We start from the raw sequence: 20912 nt of genomic DNA, 5'->3' as shown, positions 1-20912 counted from the left end.
ATAGTTCAAGTTCAATTTATTAAGAATATCTGGTAAAAAATATTTCAAATTGCAAACAACTAAATTCAACCTTCTATATTTTATATCAAATCCGTGCAAAACCTGCAACTTCATTTCCAAACGTATCATGTTTAAACTGCTCCAATTCATCCGCTATGCCTTAAAAGGATCATTTATAGGTTCCCAATAAGTGCGTTGCACAGGGGAATAAAGTGGGTTGTGCAAGTACTTGGCTGTGAATTACACTTAAAATATATAAAAACAAACTGCTGTTGTTAATTAGTTCACGCATTTATTGTGCTTGGACACTGTATGCACAAGCAGCGCGTTAACAATGCGGATAAAGCTTAATGGACGCATTTCTGGAGCCTGTCTGTCTAAATATAACATATAAAATATTATATAATAGCCTATAAATATATAGTATGATTGCTTTAGATTTTAGCTTTGATTAGTTTTAATGTGGAAATTTTGTTGATCTTAGACTATACAAGCAGTAATCAAGTGCACAGTTTATTTTAAATGTTTATAAAGAATATGGCATGCAGTTGCCTCAAAGTTATAAAACATTAAAAAACTTCGATGCAAAGTCGAATTAACATTAATAATCATAATAATTTTTTGTAATATTACCGATTTATTTATGCAGCTAAAATACTAGCCGTTAGACTAAGATTTAACGGATATGAAATGCACAGATGAAATAGTAGGATTCGCTGTATAGCTGCCAGTTTCACCAACTCCATCACCCAAAATATATTTTTTAAATAGTTTCCTAATCCTGTAGCATTTAATAGTTCGCAGTTGATGTCCCTTTGGAAAACATAATTAAAAATCTAACAACCATCAATGTAATGATGTCTAATTATGTGAATGTTTTATTCTTTAAATCTAAAAATATTTGCCTAATTAAACACGGAGTGTATTGCATTTTTTTTACAAATATTTAGTTATATAGACTGCAATGTAAGCTTTTATGAAAGTGATGGCCCCTAGTGGAGTCATGTGGGATAAGGTATAGCTAAGAGTGCTCCAGACCAACCTTCCGAACGAACGACTTACAGAAGTGATACGTAACTAAGAACGTTTCGGAAAACACGTATTAGCGATAAGGTACAACTTAAGAACGACGTAGCGTTAAGGTAGTTTCGGAGAACGCAGCCCTGAACTGTTCAGTTCATTTTTATTATTATGGCTAACCTTATGAAGCCTGTTGTTGTTTTAGGAACAGTAATAATACGAATTGTTTATTTAGCCTACTTAAAAAATAATTGTAGAAAAAGAACATGTACAGACATTTTCACAGACATTGTTAACATAACTGTTACATCTGCATGTAATTTGTATGGAAAAAGCTGCTTTCTGGCAACAGAAAGTAATAGTAATATATATATAATAAGTATATATTTTAAAGGTTCTAATGTATTTTGACATTCCTTATATTTATCTACTTATGCAAGAGTCTTTTTTTTATATTTTAGTAAGAGGGTTATGTTTGTGTTTAACTCATTCACCGCCAGCCTTTTTGAGAAAAGTTGCCCACCTGCATTTTTGTGATTTTAACAAAATTTTCACAAAATTCCTTGCAGGAAAAATCATTTGCTATAAATATATAAACATACAAATTATATCAAATTAAAGAACACACCCTCTGCTTTCAAACAAACAATAACCAAACAAACAAACAAACAAACAAAATGGGGAAAAAACGTTTCATTATATATTTACTTTTTCTACTTAATGTAACCACTGAAATATGGATATTTCTCTTCAAAAATACAACATTTTGAGCAAAAAGCTTAAAAAATTGCGTTTTTGTAAAGGAATTTATGTTAGAGATCAGACTCAGAATGACTATCAAACATAAAGGCAGATAAAATAAATCATTAACTCTTTTTAACTTCCATTTTTGATAAATTCGATTTGGCGCCATCTGGTGGATAAAAGCGGTTACACTTTCACTTTGAAATTCGTCCAAAAAGGCATAGTTATTAGTTAAATATGAACTCATAAGTGACGAGATAACTCGTCAATGGCGGTGAATGAGTTAAGCAGACACTGCAAGCAGGCTAAGCATTTATAGCTTGATATGTCTGAAGTCAATACCTCACCAAAATTACAAGCAATGTTCAAAACTTGCCTAATGGGAGTGTTTTTCCCTTTTATTATTTCTCTTTTTGTAGGCCCATCAGAGTGATTTCCTGCGTTCTCTCACACATGGTAAGAGTGAATTTCTGCCAGTTGATACATGATGTGACAAGTGTTGTTAATTATTACTTAGTTTATCTTTGTATTTTTTTATTAAAGGTCAGCTAATGGATTATCCAGTCACAGTACATAATGAAAGGTAAATGGCAATTAATTAAGTAATGTACAAAATGTATACACTGAAGTGTATTTGCTAGCTACTAATTATGGATGGCTCCCGCGAAACTAACGTTTCGACACTGTGTCGAGATCCCGAAGCGTAAATGTTTTGAAACACTGCTCCCAAATGTGATTCGAAACACCCATGTCACGTGATGAAGTGATTCGAAACACCAAGCGGTGCATTTCACAAGTGTTTCGAAAGGTGGCGTACCTGTCGAATCTGCGTCGAATCTTAAACTGACAGGGTAGGAAACAAATCTGACAATACCTCATAGATGCGTTTTTGGCAAGATCAAATACTATAAATTACTGAAAAGAAGTAATTTTTCCTCATAGGTATGTAACACTTAGGCTACTTACAAAAAATGCATGTCAGCAACAAGTGTCCCTTGTGTGAGAATGTGTTCAAAGGCTAGAGAAATTATATGTAAAAAAAGAAGCTGGTTGAGTTTATCAACACAGAACAATTTATATATTTGAATAAAGATCTTTATATGTAAACAATGTGGCATATTATAGCTTGATATATTTTATGAATCTCTTATTTTTATTTGGTATATCTCTATTCCATTTTTTTTTTATTAAACAGACCTGAATAGCCTATAGTTATCGATAATTGTGAGCCTAAAAGCTCATGTAGTTAACAAACAGATGTTAAAACAACAACAACAACAAAAACACTTAATTTTATAATGATGACGTAGCGTATGCATTTCCTGGGTACGATCCTATCATCTTTGCATGAGAGTTGAGAGCACTATCCACTCTCCAATTCTATCACTTGTGTGTCAATCAAACAACATGTGGGATACAATTTGTCAGTGCTCATCTAAAATGTTGCCAAGGCTGCTTCATGTAAAGACATGCAAATGACCGCTAGGTGTCACTGTGGAGGCGGTTTCGGAATGACGTTTCGAAGCCTCAAACATATACGGAACAATTGATTCAACTGTTTCAATGTTTCACGAAGCCTCGCTCTGCCAACCACTTCTACTAATCTCTATCACATTACCTCTATCACTCTTTCTAAAAGACTTGCCGAAGGTAGAAGAAGCTGAGTGAATCTTCAGAGTGATTCTTCAGAGAGAAGATGTTATGGTAATGTAAATCTTAAGTTTTTTGGTTGTAGGTATATATTATATATAACATCACGTCGTTTTAACCGTTTTATGTTTAAAAGTGGTCTTGCACCTTAATGGCGCTTTTCCATTGCATGGTACTCCAGGGTCAGGTCGAGTCAGCTAACTTCACTTTGGCTTCATTAGATTTTCCATCGAGTTTAGTAACACTTCAGATTGGGAGGCATAAATACAACTTGCATCTTTAAATCAAACTTTACTTTTTAATGTTTGAGCTGCTCTCCATTACCATGTCAACAGCGTGTACCGCCTGTGGGCGTGACCATATTAAAGATAATGAAGTCAGCCAGGAAAAACGGTACTCTCTTTACTTCTATGCAGATTATATAAACAGGCATTACTTGTTTTCGATTATAATTAGCTTGTTTAAAAGTAGACATTTCAGACTTTCTTTGGATATGTGTATCATGTTTGTATGACGAGTATTCGCAGAGTTTCAATTGATTTTTGTAACGTGTTTTGAGAGACAGCTGGCGGAGACAGAAATGTCTGGATGCACACCCTGTTTATTTTCTTTAATTGACAAAAACACAAAGATCTGTTGTTATTATATACATATTAAAGAAGACCCTTTACAGTTTCAAATGATGTCAAACACGTAAGTGTATGATTATTAATGATGGAGTATTTTAAGTTGATACTGCCATGATAAGGAGAAAACACGTCAAAACGCGGCGCCACATTTTTGGACCCCAGGGGGTTAATCAATATATAAATGTGTATTCATCTTTGCCATTTTATATTCATTTAGTTGACTAGTGGTATTCACTGTTTAAAAAAAAAAAACATTAATAGCATAAATCAAAACACTTACTTTGTCATAATAAGATCAATGTTACTGCTGCGGTTATATTTGACGTTGTTGCTTAACATTTTTCACAGCGATCAGCTGTAAAATGTTTGGTCCTGCTCGATTTTTTGTTGACTTTAAGTAAAATAAAGTTTTTCATAAGATCCCCTGGGGTCAATGTGTTAGCACGAGAAGCTTGATAGTGTCGGGCAGAGGTGGGACAAAGTCATTGTTATGCAAGTCACAAGTAAGTCTCAAGTCTTTGCTTTTCGAGTCCCGAGTCGAGTCACGAGTCAAAGCCAACAAGTCTCAAGTCGAGTCCAAAGTCCTACCATTTTAGTTTTGCGTCATTTCCTCTTACCACAAAAATAAAATGCGTGCTGTGGACAGTTGGAGGGACGCCCCTATACTGCATTGCTTTGCAAAAGATCAAATTGGTCAAAAGTCTGTCAGTCATTTGTGCTCGATAGGGACGCAGAATGATGCCACCATGGCTGAAAACTCACTCCACTGGAGCACTAGAAGCAGGCACTGCCAAGACTTGGATGGCTACTTGAAAGAGTGAAGGAAGAGTCTTATTGTTCAGTGCCCAGAACATAAGGGCATTCTGTCCTTCTGCAATGTCAATGTAGTTGTTACGATTACCTATTTGGTTGTTGTTATTGTCTAGGGAATTAGGTAATGAACACAGAAAAATAAAGACATTTGAATAGGCATTGATATTGGTGTGTGTGGAGTAATGAATGAAACAAAGACAAAAAATACTTTTTAGAAAACTTTAGTGAAGAATTCAGTTTTCAGTTGTATTTGCTCAGTAATATTTTGCTTCCGTTTTTACGGAGAGAACAATGTACATCAAGATCACACTCAAACTATATACAATGTGAAATACAAAGAAAATAAACTCAACAGTGTAAGACGTGAGCGGCGCTTTAAAGCAAAGAAATGAATAAAACAAAAACACCTACTACCTCCTACCTACCAAAACTAATCTAAAGAAAATAAAACAAAGAAATAAAACTTCAGCGTCAACGCCAACTAACTACGCTCACTCACAAAACAAAAATACAAATAAGCATAACCGCTCCTTACCTGATGTTTCTATACAAAGATGTTCTATATGTTGCATTTATGTAGATCACGTGATATACTAACCTCGTCTCAACACCGTGAGATAAAGGAGTAAACTCTGTAGTCACAACTCGTAACGAGAGAGAGAATCAAATCACAACGCGAACTGGTAGTTAATAGGGCTTGGGCGCCGCGTTGCATCTGTCATTTTTAATGTAAATTACTTTTAATGTGTTACTTTATTATTATTACAGCAACGGTTTACCATGGTTGAAAAAATAACGACAAATTAATCAAATTAAGACACACGATGTATGTCTATAAACAGAGCGCAGCATGGAGCGCAGCAGTAAAGGAGGCTATCAACATGGCCGCCACGACAAGAATTGACGTCACGACGCCCAAGCCCTATTACAACACTCAATTTGGTCTTGAACGAACACATCATATAGAGCACAGGAGCGGTAAGTAATTCAAATACACTATAATGCAAAGTGAAAGCGAATGAGCAGCACAAACACAAATGAGAGCCGTCACACAGGAAGTGACAAGCCCTCTCGTCCTTTGCCCCTTCCGCGTTCTTAAGGCGAATGCCGACTCCTGATTGGATGGCAGACGTCATCAGCACTTGATCATGATTGACAGAAATGGCATCCAATCATTATATCTGCAATCACAAGCGGTCAAATCAAGGAAAAATAGTTTGACAAAAACTCTCATAACAACCTGGGATGTAACAGTAGTGACTTGGCTGCAGTGGTGTAGTTTAGATTTTTGTAGTGAGTATACTGTGATTTTTCCCTCTCACCCTTATGCTCACTCGTCCCAGCGCGACACCCCATAAGCACCACCACACTCACAGATGCATACAGTATGGATCTTCATGTAACTGAGAGGATTTTGAAAGTGTACTCATAAACACATAAACTGAATGTGTATGAACATGAAAAAAAGACTTTAACAGCCAATGGGTTTACAGCTGGGGAAACTGGACTGATTTTTAAACTGGTTTAGTGTTAATCAACATCTAACTCAAGGCCAAAAGTTACTCAACTGTTAATTCAATTTAAATTAACTGTTTACAATCTTCAATCCGTGGCTAACACATGCATTGAAGGAGAAAAATATCCACTCTTTCAATAGCTATTATCTGACAACTATTGATAACATTACCATGTGTAATTTAATGGTGTAAATGTTTTTAATTAATACACATTTAAGATGACCATGAAGTAACTCTAATTTGCATAGTCATTGATATAAAAAGCTTATTTGCATATAATACAAGCATTTTCTAAAAATGAAAATAGGCTTTTACTTAATTATTATTACAACATTATCATATTGCCTAACATTAGACACCCAAACTAAACAGAAGTTTAAGATCATATACATCTTGATCGTAGATATATAAATGAACACAGAGAAGGAAAGTTTAACATGCTGAAAGAGGCTAAAAACCATCAGGATATAATCACGCGCTTATTTTATTGCATGTGGAGCCATACCTCCAAATAAAGCAATAAACTGGACTGATGATTTAAATGTTGTTTACGCACATGTGTGTCGTAAACTCTCTGGATTATATGTTGCAACACTGCTTCACTCCTTCACTTCTCCACATGAACTGTTTGTTTACAGTGTTGCGTGAGCAGCTACACTGCAGGTTCGACTTCATTTGGTGATAACCAGACCTCTTGGTGATGTCAAAGTACCGTGAGAGCGATTCAAAGCAGATTTCTCCATGTGATGACAGTAAACGCTCTCGCTGTACTTTGCTGTCACTCGCCTGTGTGTTTTTCTGGCACCACACCGGTCTGCTCCCCAGTCACTTTCGCGCCGCTATAGTAATTTGATTTCATACGCCGATCGGATCGCGCAGTCCGGCAGGAAGTCAAACACACCAAATATATAGCCTAATATGTATATGCATTTCAACCCGCTAAAGTAGCAAGTGTAGCATGCTGGTCAGTGCTTCACTATGACTAAAAGTTTGAAATGTCACAAACCATACTGTTACGCATCCTCACACTATTTTTAGTTGGTATACGGAATTCCTTAACAATTCCTTGTGGCTAAGGCGTGTACCTGCGTATAACGGCGTAGACTACATCACTGCTGAGCTGTACTGCTGGTACAGCCCCAACATCCAAACCAACGTGGGACTACAGTGATTGGCTGTCGTGCAGGCAGCGCGCGTGCTCTCTGGATGCAGGTGGTGCACATTTTTTTCACAGATGCAGATACACTGAGAGCGGCGCGGCGTGTGAAATTTTTTTTCCCCATGTTTTCAGTTTTTTCAAGTAGCAAGTCTTCTTGAGTCAAAAGGCGCAAGTCCAAGTGAAGTCACGAGTTATTGATGTTAAAGTCCAAGTCGTGTTGCAAGTCTTTGTACATTTTGTTGAGTCGGGTCTGAAGTCATCAAATTCATGACTCAAGTCTGACTCGAGTCCAAGTCACATGACTCGAGTCCACACCTCGGTCGTCTCCTGAGTGCCTCTCACTAAATTATTAGATGTTGATGGCTTACATTTCTTTCCCATCACAGAAAACCATCACAGGTTTGTCAATGCCATTAAAGTATTATTTTGTTTTTGTTTGTTTGTTCATCACGAAGTACAAAGTAGATGAGGAAAACTAAGAGTCTGTGTACTAAACGCACCGCCATTCTTTGTTTACATTGCGTTGAATGGTGCGCTGTAATATGTGGATCGGATTTATTGCATTCTGTAGAAACGGAGGAGTGGCATTTATTGCGTTTTGGGGAAAAAAGGAGAAAAGATGACAGAATAACACAGGGGGATATTGGATTTTGCGTAAAATTAAGAATTTCCTTTTAAATAATCACCTGATATAATACTTACACTGTAAAATGTAATAAGTTGACCTTACTTAAAAAAAGTATGCAAACTCGTTGCCTCAAAAAAAGTAAGCAAAGTTAGCTTTAGATTAGTGATTTAAAAAAGCTTGTTTATTTTAAGTGTGCAGTACTAATCTAGTAGTACCACTAACACGCTTTTTTTAAGTTCATGTAACTTTTTCATTTTGTGTGGATTGCTTGATATAAATTTAACCCCACTTAGAATTACTAAATACCTACAACTTAATATTTTTAGTTCTGCTTACTCAAAGAAACCAATTTCCTTGAATGGGTCCTTGTTTTGTTGTTACGATCTAATAAACACATCACAAACATGTAATTTAAAAGAACACTCACTTGATTCAGCTACATTACAACATTTATTCAATGCACATTCACGTACATAGCAGCTAAACAAAGTTGTGGTTAATTTAAATGTAGACAGTTAAAATTTAACTTTTTTTACATTAAAAAATTGTATTCAGTTAAAAATTGCATTTTAAACTGATAGTACAACAAATGCTTTTGTGTCCCAAAGTGAGCAGTGAAAGGATTAAAGGCGGAGTCCACGATGTTTGAAAAACGCGTTGGAAAAGGAGACGGGCCGACTACCAAAACACACTTATAGCCAATCAAATCATATCAAATGCCGGGTTGCGTATGTGTGGGGCGGGTCTATCAACAGAAGGTCCAGATTCTATTGGGGTAGGGGTGTGTTTGTTTAGGTGATTTCAAATATAAACATTGGCTTTCAAACATCATGGACTCCGCCTTTAAAGCAACACAAACAAAAACATCACTCCTTGGGGTTTGTATTTGTACTACATTACAACTATAAAAAGCTTTCCTAAAACACAAATGTAAACAGGACAACCGTTGTAGGTTATTTTCTGACATTATTATCTAATACTAACACTTAATAAACAACTCTTAATAAAACACGGTGGCTCTGTTTCCAGCATTAACATACCTGCATAACATTACAGACTTTAATAGAATTTCTTTTTTTATTAAGATCAGAAGCAAATACAGTTGCATGAAAGCATCAAACTGTCTCTAATAACAGGATAACATTAATAGCTGCAAAGCTTACAAAGTGCTATCTGACAGCTCTTTATTGTTCTAACCCAGAAGACTGTTATTCAGAGTCAACCGTTTTGGTGGGAGGTTTTTCTTTCCCAGTCCATGCACCACAGTCTGTATGAAGTTGAGTGTATTTGCCATGCATTTTGGGTAACCCAAATGCAATGCATATGTAAGCCCAAACAAAAGACTTGAGGCAAGTTCTTAACATTATCCATAACAATACCTCCCTCCAGAATGATGGCAGTGGAGATGGGCTGGAGGACCACTAAGCTTCGTGAGGACTATCTTCACTGACAACCGTCAGGACACCAACAGTGATGCATTCTAGAGCCTTGTCTCTCGCTGTATCCTACAAAGACACACATTCTTTAGCATTGGAATTTATGCTAGTCTAAAACATTCATTTTTATTGTTGTAATGTTATCAGAGAATATGGCTTTAAATACGTTTTCAACAACTTGCGTGTTTCACAATTAAAGACGATAATGCCAATTTCACGCGTGGAGCAGCAGTTAACTTATGTGCGATCTACTGCCTTTGCGATCGACTGGTTTCAGCCACGTTTATTCAGAATGACGAATATGATGATGCGTTGCAGGTATAGTTTTATATTCATGCAGACCAAACTTTTTTTATGTGCAAGTACTTACAGAGCAGGTCTTGTAGAATTCACTGGAGTCGTCATGCCTTTGAGGACAAATGAGCGAAGTACTGTCACGTCTGGTGTCTAATGATACACACAGAGAGAAAAGATAAGTTAACAGAGTAAATTGCAAGGCACAAGCAGACAGGAAATAAAATAAGTTGGTCTGGATTGTCTCATTTAGAACCTGATGGACTATCATACAGATCAAAAGCAAAATGAACCTACTTACCAGCCAGCTCATGTGCTGCATCAGCTCCTTGAGTTTCTGGACAACTCAGTCCTTGAGTTTCCCTTTTTGTTTTGAAAAGTTTGATGAAATGTGGGGCATACTGCTCCAAAGCCTTAAGTCTCCCTCAAGATTCTTACTGCCAATTCTATTAAACTCAGCAAACACCTGAAAAAGTAGAGAGGGGTATTAACATTCCAACAAGTGTTTGGATTTCTAGCCACACACTTTGAATTTATTTTTGATTTGCATCATTTTATTGGTTGAATACAAAAATAGGTTACCTTTCTCTCTGTGAAAAGTGCTGGCCATCGTTTAACCATGTTCAGCAGGCCCTTGTTTTTTAGAATTTCTTGTCTGCATAGTGGGAATGATTGGTCTATCATTTGTGAAATGAGAGTGCCACATTTGGTTGTTTTTCTTCATTTCTTCCAAAGCTTCTTCTAAAACACAAAGAAGTGAGATTATATGGGGATGATGGGAGAAACCCACACAAATAAGCTCTGGTTAAAAAAATAATAATAATTTGGGTTAACGTGTAAGGTAGATTTATAAAAATTCTCTCACATCTTCATGGACACAACAATGAATGTTTTAATATTTTTCCTTGTAATAATGTGTGATTAGCAAAAATGAAAATGAATCCGTGAAGATGAGGAAATCAAAGTGTATGTTCGTTGTGCACACTCTACATTATGGCCAAGCATGCTTGCTTAAAATAGCATCTGAATACCACAAGCAATGCTTAAAACAATTCCGCCACTGACTTTAGACATTGGGAACTGCAAAATAGCATCAGGGATTGTTTGCGCCAGAACATGCCTTATTTTTTTGCACTAAACAGCCCAGGGAGCACAAGTTCATTCCTAGTTTACTAACATGCGTCTGTGGAGGGTAAGTCCGCTGTGCATCGGGTGCAAGATAGGGCCGGCTGCATTATCAGACTTTAAATACCAGAGCTATAGGAAAAACTAAATCCTTGCAAAAATCTAATTATCAAGCTTTTCAACATTGAACTTCAAGACAAGAGAACAGAACAGTACAAAAGGTAAATGACTCACTTATGTGGTTGGCATCTAGGATACTGTAGTCCTGGGTATGATGGACTGTCCACAGTATCTATAAAGACAGTTCAGAAATACTAATTACATCAAATATTTGAAATTCAACATATGCACAAAATATTCTGTATGATGAAATATATTATAATGATAAATTCATTTAGACACACAAGATATTTACTTTGAATTTTTTTAATTGATTCGCTTTTGTTGTAATCCAATTGCTCTGATGTAAGCATAACTTTTACTTTAACATGCATTAATAACAGTTATTAGTTGGAAATACCTTTTATTGCTGGGACTATGGAACGTGAGGAGGATTGATTACCATTCTGCTTGAGCCTGAAAGAGGACAGTTTAAAAAAATACAACAATTTAATACAAACAAAATTCACCACAACTCACAAACAAGTAACGTTACATGTGAAAACTAACATAGGCATATAACCCACAGACAGTTCCCCTTATTAAAATGTGCACATTATATACAAGATGACCTTGAATAATAATGTTAGCAACGGAGTATGCCAGCAAATACGTTACCTATCATAACAGGCTATGATAAACGGTGTAAAAAAATCTGACAGGGAGACACTCTTGTCTGTAACGTGTCTGATCTGGGTACTACACGTGGTAACCATGGAAACGGCACAGCTACGAATATCGACCAGTGTTAAGTGCGAGTGTTAAATAAAATAACATTGTGGGGATATCCCCAATCATATGTCGACACACGTGGTAATCTTGTCTTTGATAAGCACAGACTGTTATTATTGGTAGCTAAATTAGCATTAGTGCTACAGCCTAGCTTAAAATAAAACGATACATATTTGTTCTGCCTAAACTTATAAAAATCAGTTATAAAGCTCAGGAAACTCACAAACCACCGGGATCAGTCTGTCATCATGCTAGTCAGTACTTTACTCGACAAAAGTTACCTTACTAGGCTTCTTCGACTTCATGCGGCGCCGCAAGAACCGACAGCCAAATGACGTCGAAGTACCGCGAGAATGATTCAAGCAAATCTTATTTCGTCTCGCTCTCGCGATACTTTGACGTCATCCGGCTGTCGATTCTTGAGGCGCCGCACAACACTGAAGTTATTCCTGAATTTGAACGTGTCAAAAGTCTTAAGTTACCAATTTTCAACACCGAGGAAGTTGTGGATTGAAAAATAATAAAGTATTGACTAAGTTTCAGCAAAATATAGCCACGTTATGTCTAAAATATATAGTTAGCTAGCGTAAGCAAACATTACTACACGCATATCAAGCACAAAACACTGGCGCTGACTTACAGACGGTGTACACACGGGTAAAATATTTACTCACCAAATGAGTGTGCCAAGCAAAATAATATCGGCTGAAGATAATCACAAGTGCCGTAGAAGCGATGTTTAGGTCCATCTCCACCTGGATAGTTGCAGCATGTGGTGAGGTGACATAACGACCGTCTGCAAAATTACGATTCACACAAATCCAAGACCCGCCCCACGAAGCACCTTGATTGGTTGGGTTTAGGCGTTTCAGAGAGGACTGATCTGCGCATGTCCACATGTCATAAACTTACTTTTTCTATATTAATCCAGCTCACGTAGACTGAGCTGGTAAGATTTTTCAACCTCAAAGTACAAGCAACTCACTAAAAGCAAGTGTTAAAAGCAGGTTGATAAAAACTGATTAAGGTCGATTTACTATTTTTAAGTAAGTACCATGTTTGCATTTACAGTGTATTTTGGCAGCAACTCATTTTTTTCAAAAATGGTGTTTATCGCGTTTTGGAACCAAACTCTTCATTTATACTCTTTACTCCCCTACTGAAAAATCCAGCTAAGACCAGCATAAGCTGGTGAGCTGGTTTTAGCTGGTCCCCAGCTTGGTTTTAGCTGGTTTTGCTGGTGTAGGAAGCTAGTTTTGCTGGTGTAGCAAGCTGGTCTAGCTGTGTTTTGGTCACATTTTAAGCTGGTCTAGCTGGACTTAGCTGGTCATGCTGGAATACCAGCTGGCCCACCAGCATGACCAGCTTTGTCAGGCTGGGAGGTCCAGCATAAGCCACCTTAAACCAGCTAAAACCAGCTACCAGCTTATGCTGGTTTTAGCTGGATTTTTCAGTAGGGTCCACCACATTTGAACTGACACTTAACGTTACTCGCTACATTGTTTATTCGTCAACTAATATAAACGAGACGAAAGTGTCAGAGGGTGATGGATAGAATCTGTGGTTGCAAGGTTACGCGCACACACATCTGAGAGACTTTATGTGGTGCTACGCAGGGTAATCATATGAAATCAAAGTACTGCGAGAGCGAATCAAATGCATATGGAGAAGTCTGGTCTCGCGGTACTTTGATGTCAAACACTAAACGGCTTGCGTTGAGCCACCGTAGCGCAAAATATAACACATTGGCAGAGGTAAAAATCAGAACATCAGCTTGCTGCGTATGTCATAAACTGTAAAGAAATGTTAACATCTGGTCTGAGAGAAGAGATAAAGAGCAGACATATGGATGCATATCACATTTGATTCTGTCAAGGGACCCTTTGTTAAACTTGTGATCCTACAATCAAAACAAATGAGAAGCGTGATTGCAGGAGGGTCATCCCGCAACTCAAAGGCACAAATGTTTTATATGCTGATGCTACTTTATCAGCTTACCTGAGCTGCTACATAACTTACTATATAAGCCAAAATAAACCAGCGATGTCCTGTACTTATTATCAATCTTTTCAAACTCAAGTTACTCAGACAATAAGTCATGGTCAAAGTTTATTTATAAAGCACATTTACAAGCAGACACTACTGCCCCAAAGTGCTGTACAGATATTAAAAAAAACATACAAGTATTAAAAACCAAAATATTTAAAACAATACAGAATAAAATGACACTGCTCAGTCATTATTGGAACACCAATGCAAATAAGTGAGTTTTTAACAATGATTTTAAACACAGAGGTAGCTGCTCTAATACTAGGATGGAGCGAGTTCCAAAGTGTGGGACCTGCTATTGAGAAAGCTCTATCTCCTCTGGTTTTTCGCCTTGACCTTCGACAGTGTAAAGACAACTGGCCAGTAGACCCAAGTGTTCGACCTGGAGTGTGCAAAATAATATCAGAAAAATATAATGGTAAAAAATAAGTGTACAATTTCACTGTCCTCACATTTAATCAAGTAATCAAGCACTGCTCGCTCAACCCAGAATGCCTTTTGATAATTTGCTAGTTCGAGAATCTGTAAAAACGTCTAGCAATAAGTTATGGAATTCAAGCTTTATACATAAATGTAAAAATATAAGTTGATTGAGCAGGAAGAAGAAATTGAAACGGAATGCGGAGAGACTGTAAGAGTTAGCAAATATTCATCCTAGAATGTGAAGCAGCACATTGCCAGAAAGCACAAGGATGTGCTACGAAAACATGGTAATGCATTAAAGGTAAGCTAGTTAGTTACATACCATTCCGTGATAAATAAAGACATGAATTGGTAAGGTAAGATGCTTGTGTTGAATGAAGCCGTGAATCCGATCATGATGACATGCAGACAAAATCATGTGCATAAATGATCTTTTATGCTACATTATGGACACAAATTAACAATTTTGATTTTAATTCTTTTTCACAATTTTGAAGTATGGCCATAAATTTAGAATTCCTTCCCAATGTTCAACAGTTTGTTCCTTGAAACAAATTAATATAATATTTCGTAATTACTATTACTATTATTATTACTTCAAATAATGAATTAGCCTAGTAAAACGTGGATGTTGTGGAAAAAAATTGTTAATTTGAATTATATCCGGAGGAGCTCCGTATCAAACTGCATCTAACATATAGGTAACAAACTGTATGTAAATACAGAACAACACACTACAGAAGTTACTACACCATTTTTTAAATATTATTTTTTAGAAACTTAACCGAACCATTAAGCAGACATAGAATTTAGATGTTAGGCAACAGTAACTAATAATGATAATAATAAAATAATGACATTCTTCTTCTAAATAACAATAAGCGTCATTAATAATTAAAATCATAATAATAATAATAATAAGAAAAATATTACAAATTGTCATGCAATTATTAATGTGTCTTTAATCCCACTCTTTAAACTTTCCACTTCCCTGGTTTCTCTTCTTTGCCGTATTCCGTGTGTCCATGGCATAAAATGAGGGATTGGGGGAAGCAGAGACTTGAATTTATATGGGCGTGTTATTCTAACGACAATCGTTTTCAGCCATGGTACCTGAATTTCAAAGGTACATACAGCTTCATAAATCAGGTGATGAGAGGAGTGTACGCATAATCTTTTGCCAACATATACAGCCGTTTCTACGCAAGAATGATGAATAAGGGCCAATGTGGTGTTACGTACTACATGTGTTTTCAATTAATCTTTCAAATGAACAACTTCACGTTTTTAATATGCATTATCATATTTCTGTTACTGTATATTAACTGTAACAACCTACTGGACTCTAATACTGGAATTTTTTAAATATTAAGATTATAACTTTTTTTAGGATAGGCCGATATAAAGAGTATATCACAACGGTTAGGCTACATATTTGTCAGCATGGCACATTCAAGTACAATGACACTAGACTAAAATTAAATGAGTTTATGTCGATTTCGTCGACTAAAATCTAATGGCATTTAGTTGAGTAAAACTAGACTAAAACGAAATAAATTCAGATGATTAAAATATGACTAAAACTAAATAAAATTTTAGTCAAAAGACTGACTATGTTTAATCTGTGTTTGTTCTGCCATGTTGAAATATTGAGGTGTTTGATTTTTTTTCTATATTAGGAAGTAAAACCTCACAAATAAACTTTCTTGTTTTTCACTGACCTACAATATCTCTTTGGTTGAGGACTGGTGCATCTTTGAGCAAACATTCAGTACGAGTAAAATATTTAAAGGAACAGTATGTAGGATTGTGGCCAAAACTGGTACTGCAATCACAAAACTTGTGGCTAAAAGTGGTACTGCAATCACACAACTGGTGGCCAATACACAACATGACAAAATAAACATCAGTTGAGGGCTGCAACTCCACTTTTTAAATGACAATATCCTGGCAGGACCACTGTTGTCAGTGATATAATTATTTGAAATGAAAATGATTTCTTAATGTCTAGTGACATATCAGGGCCATTTTATGATTAATTGATATAAATTTCTTACATACTGTTCCTTTAAGTACTTTTAAATTGGGTTACTTTAAGACTTTTAAAAAATAACAGATATGATTTATACATCATTAAAAACGTTAAAGTGTCTAGTTTTTTTCTGTCCACTCCCAATAAAAACAGAATGTTGTGCTTTTCGCAATATTAAGAAAATAAACATGATGCGCGTTTAGTTCTCTCTCCCTTAGTGAAGTACTTTCAGAAACGCGTCAGAAAAATCAACTGTAACTTAATGAATACTTGTCATAGAAACAAAAGATAGATGTCTACATAATGCTTGGAATGTCAGCTTTTAAATGATGTAAGTAAGATCGAAAACACATATTGTCATTCAGTGTAAACTGTATGAGAAGGAAGAGAGGTACCGTCTTTCTCCTGTTACCTGTTTATCTATAATGAAATGAGATCCCCACACCCCCGCGCCATTGAAGTGAACGAGCAGAGACATCCATATGCATAACTCGTGCCCCCTGCAGTCAATGGATATGCAATCGACAATCCAGTCTCTCCATTCCTTGTTGTTTCATCCGAATGCACCAAATATGACATCTAAATTGCTAACTATTAACAATTAACTAAATCTTATTTACTTGCGTATGTGTGTCAGTATCTCCAGACGCAAGTGTTTTCTTTGTCCTTCCGTCAAACAGTTCTGGCGTGAGGGAGTAATGGTGGTGAAGGCTGTAAACAAACATTGATAAGTTTATCACGCTTGTCCCTTGTTGTGTTTCTACTATAATGATTACAAAACCTCAAATAAGGGTCCAGACAACAATAGGCAGTTCTTCTTTTGAGCGTTTTACTGCACAAAAGTAAACCTCTCGCTGGCCAACCAAACCTGTGTTCATTTTTACGATAGACAAACAGTACATTTTGCCATGATTACTATGGTTTTTAAAGGTATACTTGTACATATATAATCAGGGTTCTAAATTAACACCCGCCAAATGCGGGTTAAATTTCATTTTGGAGGGTGTTAATAAAATCTCACTAGCCAGTTTGGCCGGTGATGCATAAGGCATTGCACGCATGATACATAAAGCTCTGATCTCGGTCATATCCCCTTGGCAGTACTTCCTACATTGAACATGAACACTGTGCCGTAATGCTACGTGATGATGTCTCATACGCTGCGCGTAGTTTGCGCTGAAACCAGCGCGAGAAACCATGTAAACGAACAAAGCGCATCCACACAAAAAAAACAAGAAAAATACTGAAGGAGGAGCGAGTTTAGTTAGCTACTAGTAAACTAAAGTTAAAGATTAAACGGAATGCAGAGGTGGTTGGGACAGACTTCTGTGTGCGAGAAGAGAAATGATGCAAGGAATTAAGAATTAAGAAAAAAATTTAATGCCAAATGGCTAACGGGTCACGAATGGCTTGTGTTTGTTAACGAAAATGTCGTCATGTTTTGTAAGGATTGCCGCATGTACGCAAAAGAAAAAAACTAAACGAACAGTTTCGTGGTGGGAACTAATAATTTTAAAGTTGAGGCAGTAAAGGACCATGAGAGTGCTCGAAGTCATCAGGAGAGCCTAAGGATTAAAGCTGCCAAGACGGGTAGCATTGAAGAGAGCCTTGCTGGGAGAAGCCTCGCTTTATTAAATGCGTCTGAATTGGAGAAGATGCAGCTACTTTTTCTAAATGCCCACGCCATCGGAAAAAAGGTCAGACCTTTCACCGACTTCGCACTCGTAAGTGAATTAACGTTACTATTTACATGTTTCACAAACAGTGCATTTAATGCGCTTTCGAGTGCTTCCATAGACAGATAAAACTTTACGTTTTGGGTTTTTAAAAAAATGTCAGTGAAATGTACTGTGTTGTAGGCGCTAACAGTGGCTTCATTTATACGAAAATGTATTTTAGGGTGGACAGGAAGAAAGGCTTAAAGATAGGAGAGACATACACAAATGACTACCAGGCAAAAGAATTCATACATTACATAGCAGAGGATGAGAGAAGAAAGATGAGGGAAAGATTATCAGATGGCAAGTTCATCTCAGTCATGTCAGATGGATCCCTGGACAGTGCAGTGATGAAAGAAGAAATGGTCTATGGCAGGAGTGCCAGTGAGGGGAAGGTCAAAGTTGAATTTGCCGGGGTAAAAGCTGTCTTAAAGCCAGACGCTACAAATATAGCTGAAGCAGTGTGCAGTTTAATGGAAAGTGAAGTCATCACTGATTGGAAAAACAAGCTAGTGGCAATCACCATAGATGGAGCTTCTGTTATGACAGGAGTAAACAATGGTGTAGTTACAAAACTGCGTGCAGAAAATCATATGTGCTGGGGATTCACTGCATGGCCCATAAGCTAGAGCTTGCCTTTTCAGACGGAATAAGAAAAAATGTGATGTCCAGGAAAGTTGAGGACATGTTAAGTGGACTCTATACCTTATATCATAAGGTGGAGTGAATAGGGCCAGCCTAAAGCAACACTTCAGGGAGCTTCACATGAAGGCTTTGACCCGGTGGCTACCACATCTCTTCAAATCACTTGACCATTTTCTCAGGGGATATGCTGGCATTGTACGCCACTTAGAGGAGAAGGTATGTTAATTTATAGCCTACTAAAACCAGCTGTGTAGATGGATTATTTAATGTTTGCTTTCTTTTTCTCTTCATCAGTTTTAAATGCTGTCTGGTATAATGCAGTTGTTTTGTTTATAGTCCCAGAAGGCCACGAACATCAATGCTGTTCTGAGGGCAAAAGCCAAGGGGTGGGGTTCCTCAACATAGGCAAGGATGGTGGAGTGCTCAGGTTTTGCTGCCTTCTCCATGACACCATTTATTAACTGAGCAACCTCTCCAAGTCACTGCAGAGGTCAGTGTCAACCCTGGCTGAAGCTCAGGGCTGCCTTTCCTCCACTCAGGCTGTCATAGAAAAGTACAAGTCCAGGTATGTATCATATATCCTACAATTTATCATTTAATTTTAGATTGTGTTGGTGTGTGTTTAACTCAGTATAAATAAAAATAAATAAAAAGACGCCCATCCATCTATCTCTGCACAACTGTAGACCTGGACCTAAAATGAGAGCAGTGCTGGACACAGGCACCTATGAAGGAGTCCTCCTGAAGCCTACTGATGCCGACAAGCATGACAAGGCAAAGAATGAGCTAATCGATTCTCTGTGCCAGTGCATCACTGCTAGATTTAGTGATGTGAACAGTGGTGTCCTGCAGGCGATGCGGCTGACCAGTTTCCAGTGCTGGCCAGAGGCAGACACAAGTTCAGGTTAGCAATTCAAATGTAATTAAGAAATCTTTACACATTTTATATTTTAAGACAACTGCTTAAGTTTATATATATTTTTCCCTTTTGTTCTCAGATTTTGGTGATGAAGAGATAAACAAACTCATCAGTCACTTCCGACCTCTATTACTCTCTGCTGGACTGGATGTGGATTTGATCCCTGATCAATGGACAATTCTCAAGAACGAACTGTACACAGCAGGATTCAGCCAAGGTACTTAGAGAATAATGTTTGTGGGAAAAAAAATCTCATACTGATATCTTATCAGTACCATTTTTAAACAAGTGCTGAAAGTTCCCAAGCTCTATAGAAATGTCTAATATTTTGATACAGTTTTATTTTGTTTATAAAGGAATCAGATTATATGTAATTTGTTAAAGGCACAATCCAAATTTAATGGCATCTTTTAATAACTAAAGTTGCATTTGAAAGTGTATAATTATTTGCAACTTAAAATAAAATGTTTGCACTTTCTGTGTATATTTAGTTGTATGTATTTTTATATGTGTTTTCAGGCCAAAATGTTAATAAAATGAATAAATGCATTCAGTGGCACTCATAATTTCTTATTTTCACCGAAAAAAATTTGGCTAGTGGAAATGCAGATTGGCTGGTTACTTTAGAAAGTTACCAGCCACTTTGGCTGGTGATCAAAAAAGTTATTTTAGAACCCTGTATATAATGTGTGTGTATTTACATTCTATTGAAATTTTGTTATACCTTCCCAAGTAAACCTTATCATGGTTTTACTACAGAGAAAGTTACATTCCTGTTGAACATTCCTACAAGGCTCATTATGCAAGTCTTTTGTTCTCCAGCTGTCAATCACTGATTATTCAGGAGCTTTCCTGCCTCCACGCATATGGCCTTTCCCAAGCAAAAGTGTCTTAGAAATTGTAAATCAATATATTGTTTTATGTGAATGAGTAGGCCGAATGATTTTCACATAATTTTTAAGAAAAAAGTCTAGACTACTAGATCCTTTTTTGAAAAGTCTTCGGAAAACATGTTTAGAATGAGTTTTCTGGACTTATATCAGTGACTTAAAATTTTTGATTTTTCAAAAACCATGCATAAGCATTTTTTTTCTCAAAAATACAAACATTTACATAAATGTTGATCATATAATATTGTACCCCAGTTTGTGCTGAACACAGTGTTATGAGACTTTTGCCATTAATGTTTTTAAGCAACTGAAAAAAATCACAAAAGTGCG

General features: G+C 36.7%; 3 long non-coding RNA genes across 3 annotated transcripts; 1 reads left to right on the top strand and 2 right to left on the bottom strand.

Moving 5' to 3' along the window:
* Positions 1–9218: 9218 nt before the first annotated feature.
* LOC141369129 (uncharacterized) lies at positions 9219–10349 on the bottom strand. The gene is made up of 3 exons (XR_012372690.1): positions 10192–10349; positions 9967–10043; positions 9219–9665 (listed from the first exon to the last, which is right to left on the bottom strand). It is a non-coding gene; the product is annotated as an uncharacterized lncRNA (long non-coding RNA).
* Positions 10350–10481: 132 nt separating this feature from the next.
* On the bottom strand, positions 10482–12405 carry LOC141369128 (uncharacterized). Its single transcript, XR_012372689.1, has 3 exons — positions 11536–12405; positions 11250–11307; positions 10482–10631 (listed from the first exon to the last, which is right to left on the bottom strand). It is a non-coding gene; the product is annotated as an uncharacterized lncRNA (long non-coding RNA).
* Positions 12406–17791: 5386 nt separating this feature from the next.
* LOC141369127 (uncharacterized) lies at positions 17792–20378 on the top strand. Its single transcript, XR_012372688.1, has 3 exons — positions 17792–19338; positions 19460–19677; positions 19772–20378. It is a non-coding gene; the product is annotated as an uncharacterized lncRNA (long non-coding RNA).
* Positions 20379–20912: the final 534 nt, after the last annotated feature.

The sequence above is a fragment of the Misgurnus anguillicaudatus genome, chromosome 12, assembly GCF_027580225.2.
Source record: "Misgurnus anguillicaudatus chromosome 12, ASM2758022v2, whole genome shotgun sequence".
Lineage (NCBI taxonomy): Eukaryota > Metazoa > Chordata > Actinopteri > Cypriniformes > Cobitidae > Misgurnus > Misgurnus anguillicaudatus.
The sequence above is the reverse complement of the archived record's forward strand: the minus strand, read 5'-3'. Positions and strand labels throughout refer to the sequence as shown.